Here is a 12832-nt window from a genome sequence, read left to right as displayed (position 1 = left end):
CTTTGTTTTGTTCATGGGAGACGTCCTGACTAGGCCCACCAACGAATGGCTGCAGGAAAGAAGAAATCAACACATCCCCTTTGGACTCTGGCCAGACCAGGAAATATTTGCAACAATTTATCGCCTTTTTTACTTTACCTCTTTGTTCTGTAAAAGAAACTAGCATCCAAAACCCAGGCAAGATGGTTCTTTGAGACACTAGTCCACCACCTTCCCCGTCTGCTGACTTTGTGAATAAAGTCACTATACCTTGCTCCAACAACTCATCTCTCTATTTATCGGCCTTTTGTGTGGCAAGCAGTACGAGCTTGGATTCGATAACATAATTATGGTAGGCCTAGTTATAAAAACCTACCAATTATTGAAAACCATGCTATCATATCGACCTTTACCAAGTTTATCACTATATATAAAAATTATGGTAGGCCTAGTTATAAAAACCTACCAATTATTGAAAACCATGCTATCATATCGACCTTTACCAAGTTTATCACTATATATAAAAGGTTGTGCTGCACAATTCGGAAGATACAAAAAGTTATAATACCTGGTCTCTGACACCTAGAAGTTTAAAACAAATGTAAAGACAGTATATACACATTCACAAATAAGTATAATGAAAAGTAAGTAGATACATGTCAAATTGTAATAAATAGTATAGGAGTCAGAGAGAAGATGGAGAAATCCTTGCAAGTTCAGGGTGTCACTAAAGTGTTATATAGATGTAAAGTTCAAACTGGACTTTGAAAGATATGTAGGAGTTACATAGATGGAGATGTGGGTAGAATGTTCTAAGCAGGGAGATGGCACATGCTGTATGATGAAATGATGACAATGGGTAAAGTCTGCTTAGGAGATGGATGTGACTGGAGTGAAAACTCTCTGTGCAAAAGTAGGAATGCAGTGGGGAAGACAGTTGGTGAGCTCTCAAAATCAGAGTCAAGCATTTAGACCTCATTCCATTCAAGAAATATTTGAATTATATTTTAGGAAAATTAACCTGGGAGCAACATGCAGTATAATTTGAAACGTGGTTAGGGTTGGGGACAGGGAAGTAAAAAGGGAAGGAAGGCAAGTGGAATGAGGTCAGCAAGACCACCACATGCATTTTTCCTGGCTGTGCACAGAACCTCTCTGGGGTACCTTTATATAAACTGCAACCAGTGTTCAATGACTTTGCAGATAAAAGGGAGATAACAAGTAAATAGTATCAAAATGGAGGACAGAGGGTAAAGAAATTGAGGCAAAGAAAGGTTTGAATTAATGCACAAATCTAGAGCTCTGATTAGCAAGGTCAAATTATTTTTCACAAAAGGGAAGATCTATTCACATTTGAAGTTCAAAGAGAAGGAGGCAATGACAGAATGATTAAAGATAAGATGTACTTAAAAGGACTGGTTTCTAAATAGGTTGGGATTGAAAGCTCAGATAGTGGATCTGGTCTTTGATAACATTTGGATACTTTTCCCTTTGAACCTAGAAGGGAGGAAGCAAAAGTGGAAATAGATCATTTCATCATTACTTCCTCAAAGAACACTACAAGCCAACAGAGGTAACTAACAAACCTATGAAATAGATGATAGAAAAGTCAGGTGATTCTGACACACCAACTGCTGCTATTCTTCCACCTGGGAAGGTTGAGAAAAGGATTTTCATTTAATCCTGGGGCAAAGTGGTTGTACTTGTCACAGTGTTGAATTTAAATATCTGTCATTTCAGGGCTGAGGAATAAGCCCTAGTGTGTCCTCCAGCATATACAGGTCTCTATCAATATCTTCAGGGGGACAAGCTAGGTGAGACATCTATTTTACTCAGTAATGTATCCAATGAAGTTGTTGATGTCATATTAACCTTATATTTTTAGGTCATTTAACATGATGATATATTTAATTATACAACCTCCATTTCATCAGTTAAGGTTATGTTATAAATCAGTGAATATTTACTTAATATTTTACAATGATCAAAATATTGGGCTGGCATTTAGAGGCTATATAGACCTATAAGATTTTTTTATTATCCTCAAGGATACCATATAGTTGGAATGAAACCCCCCCACCACCACACACACATGCGTATAATAAGTGCTACTTTGCCCCAGGATTAAATGAAAATCCTTTTCTCAACCTTCCCAGGTGGAAGAATAGCAGCAGTTGGTGTGTCAGAAACACCTGACTTTTCTATCATTTATTTCATAGGTTTGTAAAATACCAAATTGTCGGTAAAGCTAACAAGAATTGGGAACTCAGGAGAAAGTAAGTGATCATTGAGGGACAAAGCTTTATAGAAAAGTGCGGCTGTCCTGTACCCTGAAAGCTAAGGAGTGATACCTATTACACAATTTAGTTTAAATGTCTGCTCTTGTTTAAAACCAAAAGGACAAAATAATGCCAGGTATATTTACTGTAATTTGTAGTGCATATTATATTCATGAGTCCTGTTTTAGTCATACCTGAATCATCATTTTGGACTGTCATAGTCTTTAATAATAGACATTTTTCCCTAAAGTAATGCATAATTATGGAAGGGATATGGAAAATATAAAGTATACATATGATATACCAAAGTGTAGATAAAACATGATCCTACCAGAGATAAATACTACCAGCATACTGTCATCTGTCTTTCCATGGCAGGATTGAATATTTTAATGTAATCCTTATCTGAGTCTGTCTTGCACTTCTTCTTTATTTTTACATCTTTATTGGAGTATAATTGTTTTACAATGGTGTGTTAGTTTCTGCCTTATAACAAAGTGAATCAGTTATACATATACATATGTTCCCATATCTCTTCCCTCTTGCGTCTCCCTCCCTCCCACCCTCCTATCCCACCGCTCTAGGTGGTCACAAAGCACTGAGCTGATCTCCCTGTGCTATGCGGCTGCTTCCCACTAGCTATCTATTTTACGTTTGGTAGTGTATATATGTCCATGCCACTCTCCCGCTTTGTCACAGCTTACCCTTCCCCTTCCCCATATCCTCAAGTCCATTCTCCAGTAGGTCTGTGTCTTTATTCCTGTCTTACCCCTAGGTTCTTCATGACCTTTTTTTTTTCTTTTCCTTAGATTCCATATATATGTGTTAGCATACGTTATATATTTTTCTCTTTCTGACTTACTTCACTCTGTATGACAGACTCAAGGTCCATCCACCTCATTACAAATAGCTCAATTTCATTTCTTTTTATGGCTGAATAATATTCCATTGTATATGTGCCACATCTTCTTTATCAATTAATCTGATGATGGACACTTAGGTTGTTTCTATCTCCTGGCTATTGTAAATAGAGATGCAGTAAACATTTTGGTACATGACTCTTTATGAATTATGATTTTCTCAGGGTATATGCCCAGTAGTGGGATTGCTGGGTCATATGGAACTTCTATTTGTAGTTTTTTAAGGAACCTCCATACTGTTCTCCATAGTGGCTGTACCAATTCACATTCCCACAGCAGTACAAGAGTGTTCCCTTTTCTCCACACCCTCTCCAGCATTTATTGTTTCTAGATTTTTTGATGATGGCCATTCTGACTGGTGTGAGATGATATCTCAATGTAGTTTGGATTTGCATTTCTCTAACGATTAATGATGTTGAGCATTCTTTCATGTGTTTGTTGGCAGTCTGTATATCTTCTTTGGAGAAATGTCTATTTAGGTCTTCTGCCCATTTTTGGATGGGGTTGTTTGTTTTTTTGTTATTGAGCTGCATGAGCTGTTTGTAAATTTTGGAGATTAATCCTTTGTCAGTTGCTTCATTTGCAAATATTTTCTCCCATTCTGAGGGTTGTCTTTTGGTCTTGTTTATGGTTTCCTGTGCTGTGCAAAAGCTTTTCAGTTTCATTAGGTCTCATATGTTTATTTTTGTTTTTATTTCCATTTCTCTAGGAGGTGGGTCAAAAAGAATCTTGCTGTGATTTATGTCATAGAGCGTTCTGCCTATGTTTTCTTCTAAGAGTTTGATAGTTTCTGGCCTTACATTTAGGTCTTTAATCCATTTTGAGCTTATTTTTGTGTATGGTGTTAGGGAGTGATCTAATCTCATACATTTACATGTACCTGTCCAGTTTTCCCAGCACCACTTATTGAAGAGGCTGTCCTTTCTCCACTGTACATTCCTGCCTCCCTTTATCAAAGATAAGGTGACATATGTGTGTGGGTTTATCTCTGGGCTTTCTATCCTGTTCCATTGATCTATCTTTCTGTTTTTGTGCCAGTACCATACAGTCTTGATTACTGTAGCTTTGTAGTATAGTCTGAAGTCAGGGAGCCTGATTTCTCCAGCTCCGTTTTTTGTTCTCAAGATTGCTTTGGCTATTTGGGGTCTTTTGTGTTTCCATACAAATTGTGAAATTTTCTGTTCTAGTTCTGTGAAAAATGCCAGTGGTAGTTTGATAGGGACTGCACTGAATCTGTAGATTGCTTTGGGTAGTAGAGTCATTTTCACAATGTTGATTCTTCCAATCCAAAAACATGGTATATCTCTCCATCTATTTCTATTATCTTTAATTTCTTTCATCAGTGTCTTATAACTTTCTGCATACAGGTCTTTTATCTCCTTAGGTAGGTTTATTCCTAGATACTTTATTCTTTTTGTTGCAATGGTAAATGGGAGTGTTTTCTTGATTTCACTTTCAGATTTTTCATCATTAGTGTATAGGAATGCCAGAGATTTCTGTGCATTGATTTTGTATCCTGCTACTTTACCAAATTCATTGATGAGCTCTAGTAGTTTTCTGGTAGCATCTTTAGGATTCTCTATGTATAGTATCATGTAATCTGCAAACAGTGACAGCTTTACTTCTTTTCTAATTTGGATTCCTTTTATTTCCTTTCCTTCTCTAATTGCTGTGGCTAAAACTTCCAAAAATATGTTGAATAATAGTGTTGAGAGTTGGCAATCTTCTCTTGTTCCTGATCTTAGTGGAAATGGTTTCAGTTTTTCACCATCGAGGACGATGTTGGCTGTGGGTTTGTCATATATGGCCTTTATTATGTTGAGGAAAGTTCCTTCTATGCCTACTTTCTGCAGGGTTTTTATCATAAATGGGTGTTCAAATTTGATAAAAGCTTTCTCTGCATGTATTGAGGTGACTATATGGTTTTTCTCCTTCAATTTTTTTATATGGTGTATCACATTGATTGATTTGCGTATATTGAAGAATCCTTGCACTCCTGGAATAAACCCCACTTGATCATGGTGTATGAACCTTTTAATGTGCTGTTGGATTCTGTTTGCTAGTATTTAGTTGAGGATTTTTGCAACTATGTTCGTCAGTGATAGTGGCCTGTAGTTTTCTTTCTTTCTGACATCTTTGTCTGGTTTTGGTTTAAGGGTGATGGTGGCCTCATAGAATGAGTTTGGGAGTGTTCCTCCCTCCGCTATATTTTGGAAGAGTTTGAGAAGGATAGGTATTAGCTCTTCTCTAAATGTTTGATAGAATTTGCCTGTGAAGCCATCTGGCCCTGGGCTTTTGGTTGTTGGAAGATTTTTAATCACAGTTTCAATTTCAGTGCTTATGATTGGTCTGTTCATGTTTTCTATTTCTTCCTGATTCAGTCTTGGCAGGTTGTGCATTTCTAAGAATTTGTCCATTTCTTCTAGGTTGTCCATTTTATTGGCATAGAGTTGCTTGTCGTAATCTCTCATGATCCTTTGTATTTCTGCAGTGTCAGTTGTTACTTCTCCTTTTTCATTTCTAATTCTATTGATTTAAGTCTTCTCCCTTTTTTTCTTGATGAGTCTGGGTAATGGTTTATCAATTTTGTTTTTCTTCTCAAAGAACCAGCTTTTAATTTTATTGATCTTTGCTATCGTTTCCTTCATTTCTTTTTCATTTATTTCTGATCTGATTTTTATGATTTCTTTCCTTCTGCTAACTTCGGGGTTTTTTGGTTCTTCATTCTCTAACTGCTTTTGATGCAAGGTTAGGTTGTTTATTGGAGATGTTTCCTGTTTCTTAAGGTAGGATTGTATTTCTATAAACTTCCCTCTTAGAACTGCTTATGCTGCATCCCATAGGTTTTGGGTCATTGTGTCTCCATTGTCATTTGTTTCTAGGTATTTTTGGATTTCCTCTTTGATTTCTTCAGTGATCACTTCGTTATTAATTAGTGTATTGTTTAGCCTCCATGTGTTTGTATTTTCTACAGATCTTTTCCTGTAATTGATATCTAGTCTCATAGTGTTGTGGTCTGACAAGATACTTGATACAATTTCAATTTTCTTAGATTTACCAGGGCTTGATTTGTGACCCAAGATATGATGTATCCTGGAGAATGTTCCATGATCACTTGAGAAAAATGTGTATTCTGTTGTTTTTGGATGGAATGTCCTATAAATATCAATTAAGTCCATCTTGTTTAAAGTATCATTTAGAGCTTGTGTTTCCTTATTTATTTTCCTTTTGGATGATCTGTCCATGGGTGAAAGTGGGGTGTTAAAGTCCCCTATTATGATTGTGTTACTGTTGATTTCCCCTTTTATGGCTGTTAGTATTTGCCTTATGTTGAGGTGCTCCGAAGATCTTTTAGCATTTGTTGTAAAGCTGGTTTGGTGGCGCTGAACTCTCTCAGCTTTTGCTTGTCCGTAAAGGTTTTAATTTCTCCGTCAAATCTGAATGAGATCCATGCTGGGTAGAGTAATCTTGGTTGTAGATTTTCTTCCTTCATCACTTTAAATATGTCCTGCCAGTCCCTTCTGGCTTGCAGAGTTTCTGCTGAAAGATCAGCTGTTAACCTTATGGAGATTCCCTTGTGTGTTATTTTTCCCTTGTTGCTTTTAATATGTTTTCTTTGTATTTAATTTTTGACAGTTTGATTAATATGTGTCTTGGCAGGTTTCTCCTTGGATTTATCCTGTATGGGACTCTCTGTGCTTTCTGGACTTGATTAACTATTTCCTTTCCCATATTAGGGAAGTTTTCAACTATAATCTCTTCAAATATTTTCTCAGTCCCTTTCTTTTTCTCTTCTTCTTCTGGAACCCCTATAATTCGAATGTTGGTGCATTTAATGTTGTCCCAGAGGTCTCTGAGACTGTCCTCAGTTCTTTCCATTCTTTTTTCTTTATTCTGCTCTGCAGTACTTATTTCCACTAATTTATCTTCCAGGTCACTTATCCGTTCTTCTGCCTCAGTTATTCTGCTATTGATCCCATCTAGAGTATTTTTAACTTCATTTATTGTGTTGTTCATTGTTGCTTGTTTCATCTTTAGTTCTTTAGGCCCTTGTTAATCATTTCTTGTATCTTCTCCATTCTATTTCCAAGATTTTGGATCATCTTTAGTATCATTATTCTGAATTCTTTTTCAGGTAGACTGCCTATTTCCTCTTCATTTGTTAGGTCTGGTGGGTTTTTATCTTGTTCCTTCATCTGCTGTGTGTTTTTCTGTCTTCTCATTTTGCTTATCTTACTGTGTTTGGGGTCTCCTTTTTGCAGGCTGCAGGTTTGTAGTTCCCATTGTTTTTGGTTTCTGTCCCCAGTGGCTAAAGTTGGTCCAATGGGTTGTGTAGGCTTCCTGATGGAGGGGACTAGTGCCTGTGTTCTGGTGGATGAGGTTGGATATTGTCCTTCTGGTGGGCAGGTCCATGTCTGGTGGTGTGTTTTGGGGTGTCTGTGGACTTATTATGATTTTAGGCAGCCTCTCTGCTAATGGGTGGGGTTGTGTTCCTGTCTTGCTAGTTGTTTGGCATAGGGTGTCCAGCACTGTAGCTTGCTTGTCGTTGAGTGAATCTGGGTGCTGGTGTTGAGATGGAGATCTCTGGGAGATTTTCACAGTTTGATATTATGTGGAGCTGGGAGGTCCCTTGTGGACCAGTGTCCTGAAGTTGGCTCTCCCACCTCAGTGGCACAGCACTGACTCCTGGCTGCAGCACCAAGAGCCTTCATCCACTCGGCTCAGAATAAAAGAGAGAAAATGTAGAAAGAAAGAAAGAGGATAAAAGAAAATAAAATAAAGTTATTAAAATAAAAAAAACAATTATTAAGAAAAAAAAATTTTTTTAATTAAAAAAAACAAAAATCGGATGGATAGAACCCTAGGACAAATGGTGAAAGCAAAGCTATACAGACAAAATCTCACACAGAAGCATACACACACACACTCATAAAAAGAAGAAAAGGGGGAAAAATAATAAACCTTGTTCTCAAAGTCTGCCTCCTCAATTTGGGATGATTCATTGTCTATTCAGGTATTCCACAGAGGCAGCATATATCACGTTGATTGTGGAGATTTAATCCACTGCTCCTGAGGCTGCTTGGAGAGCTTTCCCTTTCTCTTGTTTGTTCACACAGCTCCCGGGGTTCAGCTTTGGATTTGGCCCCACTTCTGCGTGTAGGTCGCTGGAGGGCATCTGTTCTTTGTTCAGACAGGACGGGGTTAAAGGAGCAGCTGATGTGGGGGCTCTGGCTCACTCAGGCTGGGGGGAGGGAGGGGTATGGTGTGCGAGGTGAGCCTGCAGTGGCAGAGGCCAGCGTGACGTTGCATCAGCCTGAGGCGCACTGTGCGTTCTCCTGGGGAAGTTGTCCCTGGATCCCGGGACCCTGGCAGTGGCGGGCTGCACAGTCTCCCCGGAAAGGGGGTGTGGATAGTGACCTGTGCTTGAACACAGGCTTCTTGGTGGTGGCAGCAGCCATCTTAGCATCTCATGCCCGTCTCTGGGTTCCGCGCTGTTAGCCACGGCTCGCGCCCTTATCTGGAGCTCCTTTAAGCAGCTCTCTTAATCCCCTCTCATCATACACCAGGAAGCAAAGAGGGAAGAAAAAGTCTCTTGCCTCTTCGGCAGGTCCATACTTTCCCCCAGACTCCCTCCCGGCTAGCCGTGGTGCACTAACTCCCTGCAGGCTGTGTTCACGCTGCCAACCCCAGTCCTCTCCCTGGGATCCCACCGAAGCCTGAGCCTCAGCTCCCAGCCCCCGCCTGCCCCGGTGGGTGAGCAGACAAGCCTCTTGGGCTGGTGAGTGCCGGTCGGCACCGATCCTCTGTGTGGGAGTCTCTCCGCTTTGCCCTCTGCACCCCTGTTGCTGTGCTCTCCTCCACAGCTCCGAAGTTTCCCCCTCCGCCACCTGCAGTCTCCACCCGCGAAGGGGCTTCTAGTGTGTGGAAACCTTTCCTCCTTCACGGCTCCCTCCTACTGGTGCAGGTCCCATCCCTATTCTTTCGTCTCTGTTTATTCTTTTTTCTTTTGCCCTACCCAGGTACGTGGGAAGTTTCTTGCCTTTTGGAAAATCTGAGGTCTTCTGTCAGCGTTCAGTAGGTGCTCTGTAGGAGTTGTTCCACGTGTAGATGTCTTTTTGATGTATCTGTGAGGAGGAAGGTGATCTCCGGGTCTTACTCTTCCGTCATCTTCCCTCTCTGCTTTGTCTTGCACTTCCTGACTAGATTCTTTCATTAGAATATCTGTTACCTAAGTTCAGTAACAGGAAATCCATCTTTTTATTTCTCTATTGAGCAAATCATTTTTTCCCACGTGTGACAAGAAATAGAGATCACTGCCTACTTTTCACAGTAGACCAGTAAATTCCTGCCTTTTAAATTTAAATTTTCTGTAAATAAGAGTTTTTGCCATTCACAACTTATGTTCAAACTTAAATCTCAAGAACTCTTCTTATATGTATATTATTGTAGTTAAAAGGCCTCTTAGGTATGAATTTTCCCTCTTTATTATAAGTGATACTTAAAGATGAAGATGATGTGATGTTCCTTTGTTATAAGTACATAATCTAAGTCCCCCTCCTCACCCCTTCTCTCCAGGCCACACATGAGATATTCTTTTTCAGAAGTTTTTTCAGTTTCTGAGACACTGATTCATTCTGCAATCATTATGTGCTCTGCAATGGGATGAAATACTGAGAAATTATCGGCAGCTGATTTCTGTGGAAGGAAGTTCTTAACCACGATAAGCACAGAGTGCTCTGTTCTCGAGCAAATGTCTGTGACTTTTGTTTCCACATGATTGCTTCCCTGAAAGTTCATGGGAAATGCTAGAGAGTGTTCCTTAATTCATGGTGAAGAATCACAAACAGGATTTTGAACATAGATTTGGACTTCTCAATAACTGACTATTTGCTTTGTTGCCTGTGACTCAACTTTAGTTTTTAAGTTTTAGAGAAAAAAACTAAAAAAAAAAAAAAAAAAAAAAAAAAGCGTAGTAGTATACCTCAGGGAACTCTGTTCAATGGCTTGGCTTATGGGAACTTGCTAGATCTATTAACAGAGGTAGCTCAGATCTACACAAAGGAGCATGATGGCTAGGGCTATAACTATTTATTCCTTTAAATTTACTTTTAAAATATACTTACAACTGCATTTTTATTGAAAAAAGTAATACATGAATGTGGTAAAAAAAAGTCAAACAGTTCTATAGACTTTCTTCCTAGAGGCTATTACCAGTTTTTTGTATATTCCTTAGTAATATTTTTGGTACATTGATGCATATTTAATCTATTTTTTCCATAGGTAGAAATAGAGTGTTCACACTATTCTGCAACATACTTACCTTTTATGTCTTCAATCTTTAAAAATGATCCAAATAGTATATCTTGGAAATTATCCTACATCAATGTGTGCCTATGTATATGTGTTGTATTTCATTACTATATATTTTTATATAGGTATACAATTTATTTGTTCCCCTACAGATGAATAGCCAAGTCATTTCTGGAATTTTGGTATTTCAACAATCTTCCAATGAATATTCTTGTACAACCTTATCTTTTCAGGTATGTGAAATAATAGCTATAGAATAATTCTTCTAGATGCTACAGAAAAAGAGGATTAAGACACAAATTCATGACTCTTTTGATTTGATACCAAGATGGAAAATTGGAGGTTTATCTCCAGATCATAGAAAATGAGTTTAGCAAAACCAGTAACATCATGAATGATCAGAAAAATTTTGCTTGAAGAGAAAGAGCCAGTCAGCTGCTTGGGTTGTAGGGTAAAAAGCCTTAGGGATAAAAAAGCCCTGGATGTAGTTTAAGTACATAAGTATTTTGGGAGCTATCCAGAGTACTGAAGGGATGCTGCAGGAAGCAGTCTGTGCCACTGGACCAGAAACCACAGTCTCCAGATTTCTTGTCTCTCCTGCCTTGAATCTTGCCCTTGATATTTTAAGCACTTCTAAAGTCAGCTGTCACCCCTCAGACTCTTCTTTCTCTGTCCTTAACTTACCTCATTCTCCATTTGCCTCAATACAAGCCTATTAGTTCTGTTTTCCCAACCAACCCTAGCTATGACCCACTCCCACCATTTGGTGTTAGGATTCCAAGAGAAATAAGCTAAAAATGCAGCAGTAATGTCACATGAAATTGACTGGTTCCTAATAATATTCTCAATTTCTATAGCTATATACAAGTATCCAATAATATATCAAATATAGCTGACCCTTGAACAACATGGGTTTGAACTGTATAGGTCTACTTATTCATGGATTTTTTTCAATAAATATAGTATTTTGATTTTACAGATATTTAAATTAACAAAGTATGGGGAAAAGTTTGTGTTCAATTAGAGATCACAATATGTGGAATCAAAAGAACTAGGGTTTGAGTCCTGATTCTATCCAAACTAGTTTTGGCTTCCTGCCCTCGGATGAATCATTTATCAATTCCTTCATTTTTGAGGCAGAGATATCAGTGTGAGGATTTTCCACTGTGTGGGGATGGGGTGGTGTCCATGCCCCTAGGTACATCAGAAGTTAATGTCTGATGAATTGGGAGATTGGGATTGACATATATAGACTAATATGTATAAAATGAATAATTAATAAGAACCTGCTGTATAAAAAAATAAATAAAAATTAAAAAAAAAAAAACAAAAAAGAAGTTAATGCCAAAGTATCCTGGAACTTACTACTATTGCTGATTTTTGCTCTTTTTCAACATAAAGAATGAACTTCCTAATATAACTGAATGACTTATTTATTCATGTAAATCATATTTGTTTGCCAATTTCTTCTGAAGTAAAGATTTTTTTCCTTCCTGCTTAAGATAAGACAATGGATAACTTCAAAAAGCCAATGTATTCTGTTCCACTGTTCCATTTACTTAGTTCTGATGTATGGACCTCTTAATATATTGAATATTTATGTGGAAATATCAGAATTTCTAGAATTTTTCAGTTGGAAAAATGTCAGAAAAGATAATTTTATATTTTTTGGTTTTACATATCTTGGAAATCCTCTCACCAAGGGACTCAGGTTATAAGGGATAAGACAAGGGGAGGGTCTGGTATAGTTTCCCCATCTGGACTATGAGACAAACAGAGACAGGAAGAGAGCAAGAGCGAGATCCTCAGAAGTACGAGAACACATATTCAAAGTTGGCTTAAACAAAAGGAAGTTATTAGTTACTGAGCATGAACAGTCTAATAAGGCAGCTTGATTCAGGGACGTCAGATACCCACATCACCTCAGTTCTCTATTTTTGGCTTTGCTTCATCTGCATTGACTTCCGTCACAAATATATGATCCCTGGATGGTAGTATGGTGATTGCAGAAGCTTCAGCCCTACAGCCTCCCAGATTCAAATTCAACGAATCCCCTTTCCCAGTCACTCCAGTGAAAGTCTAAGATAAATTCTCACTGTTCTGATTACCTTTGCTTTTAATCCTCAATCACAGTACCCAGAGGCATTGAATTTATTGACAGTCATTCTTCCACCCTGGACATGGTGCAAAAGGTGAATTAGCCCACTTAGAGAAAATTCTGGGAATTCTTACTAAAAGAAAATGGAATGACCAGTAACAAGAACAAAAATAAAATAAAAACAAAAATCTAATATATGCTACATAATGTATGAGGAGGTGGGAAATATACTGAAGGGGGAAACT

This window comes from Phocoena phocoena, chromosome 3 (assembly GCF_963924675.1).
Source record: "Phocoena phocoena chromosome 3, mPhoPho1.1, whole genome shotgun sequence".
In the NCBI taxonomy this organism is placed as follows: Eukaryota; Metazoa; Chordata; class Mammalia; order Artiodactyla; family Phocoenidae; genus Phocoena; species Phocoena phocoena.
The sequence above is the reverse complement of the archived record's forward strand: the minus strand, read 5'-3'. Positions refer to the sequence as shown.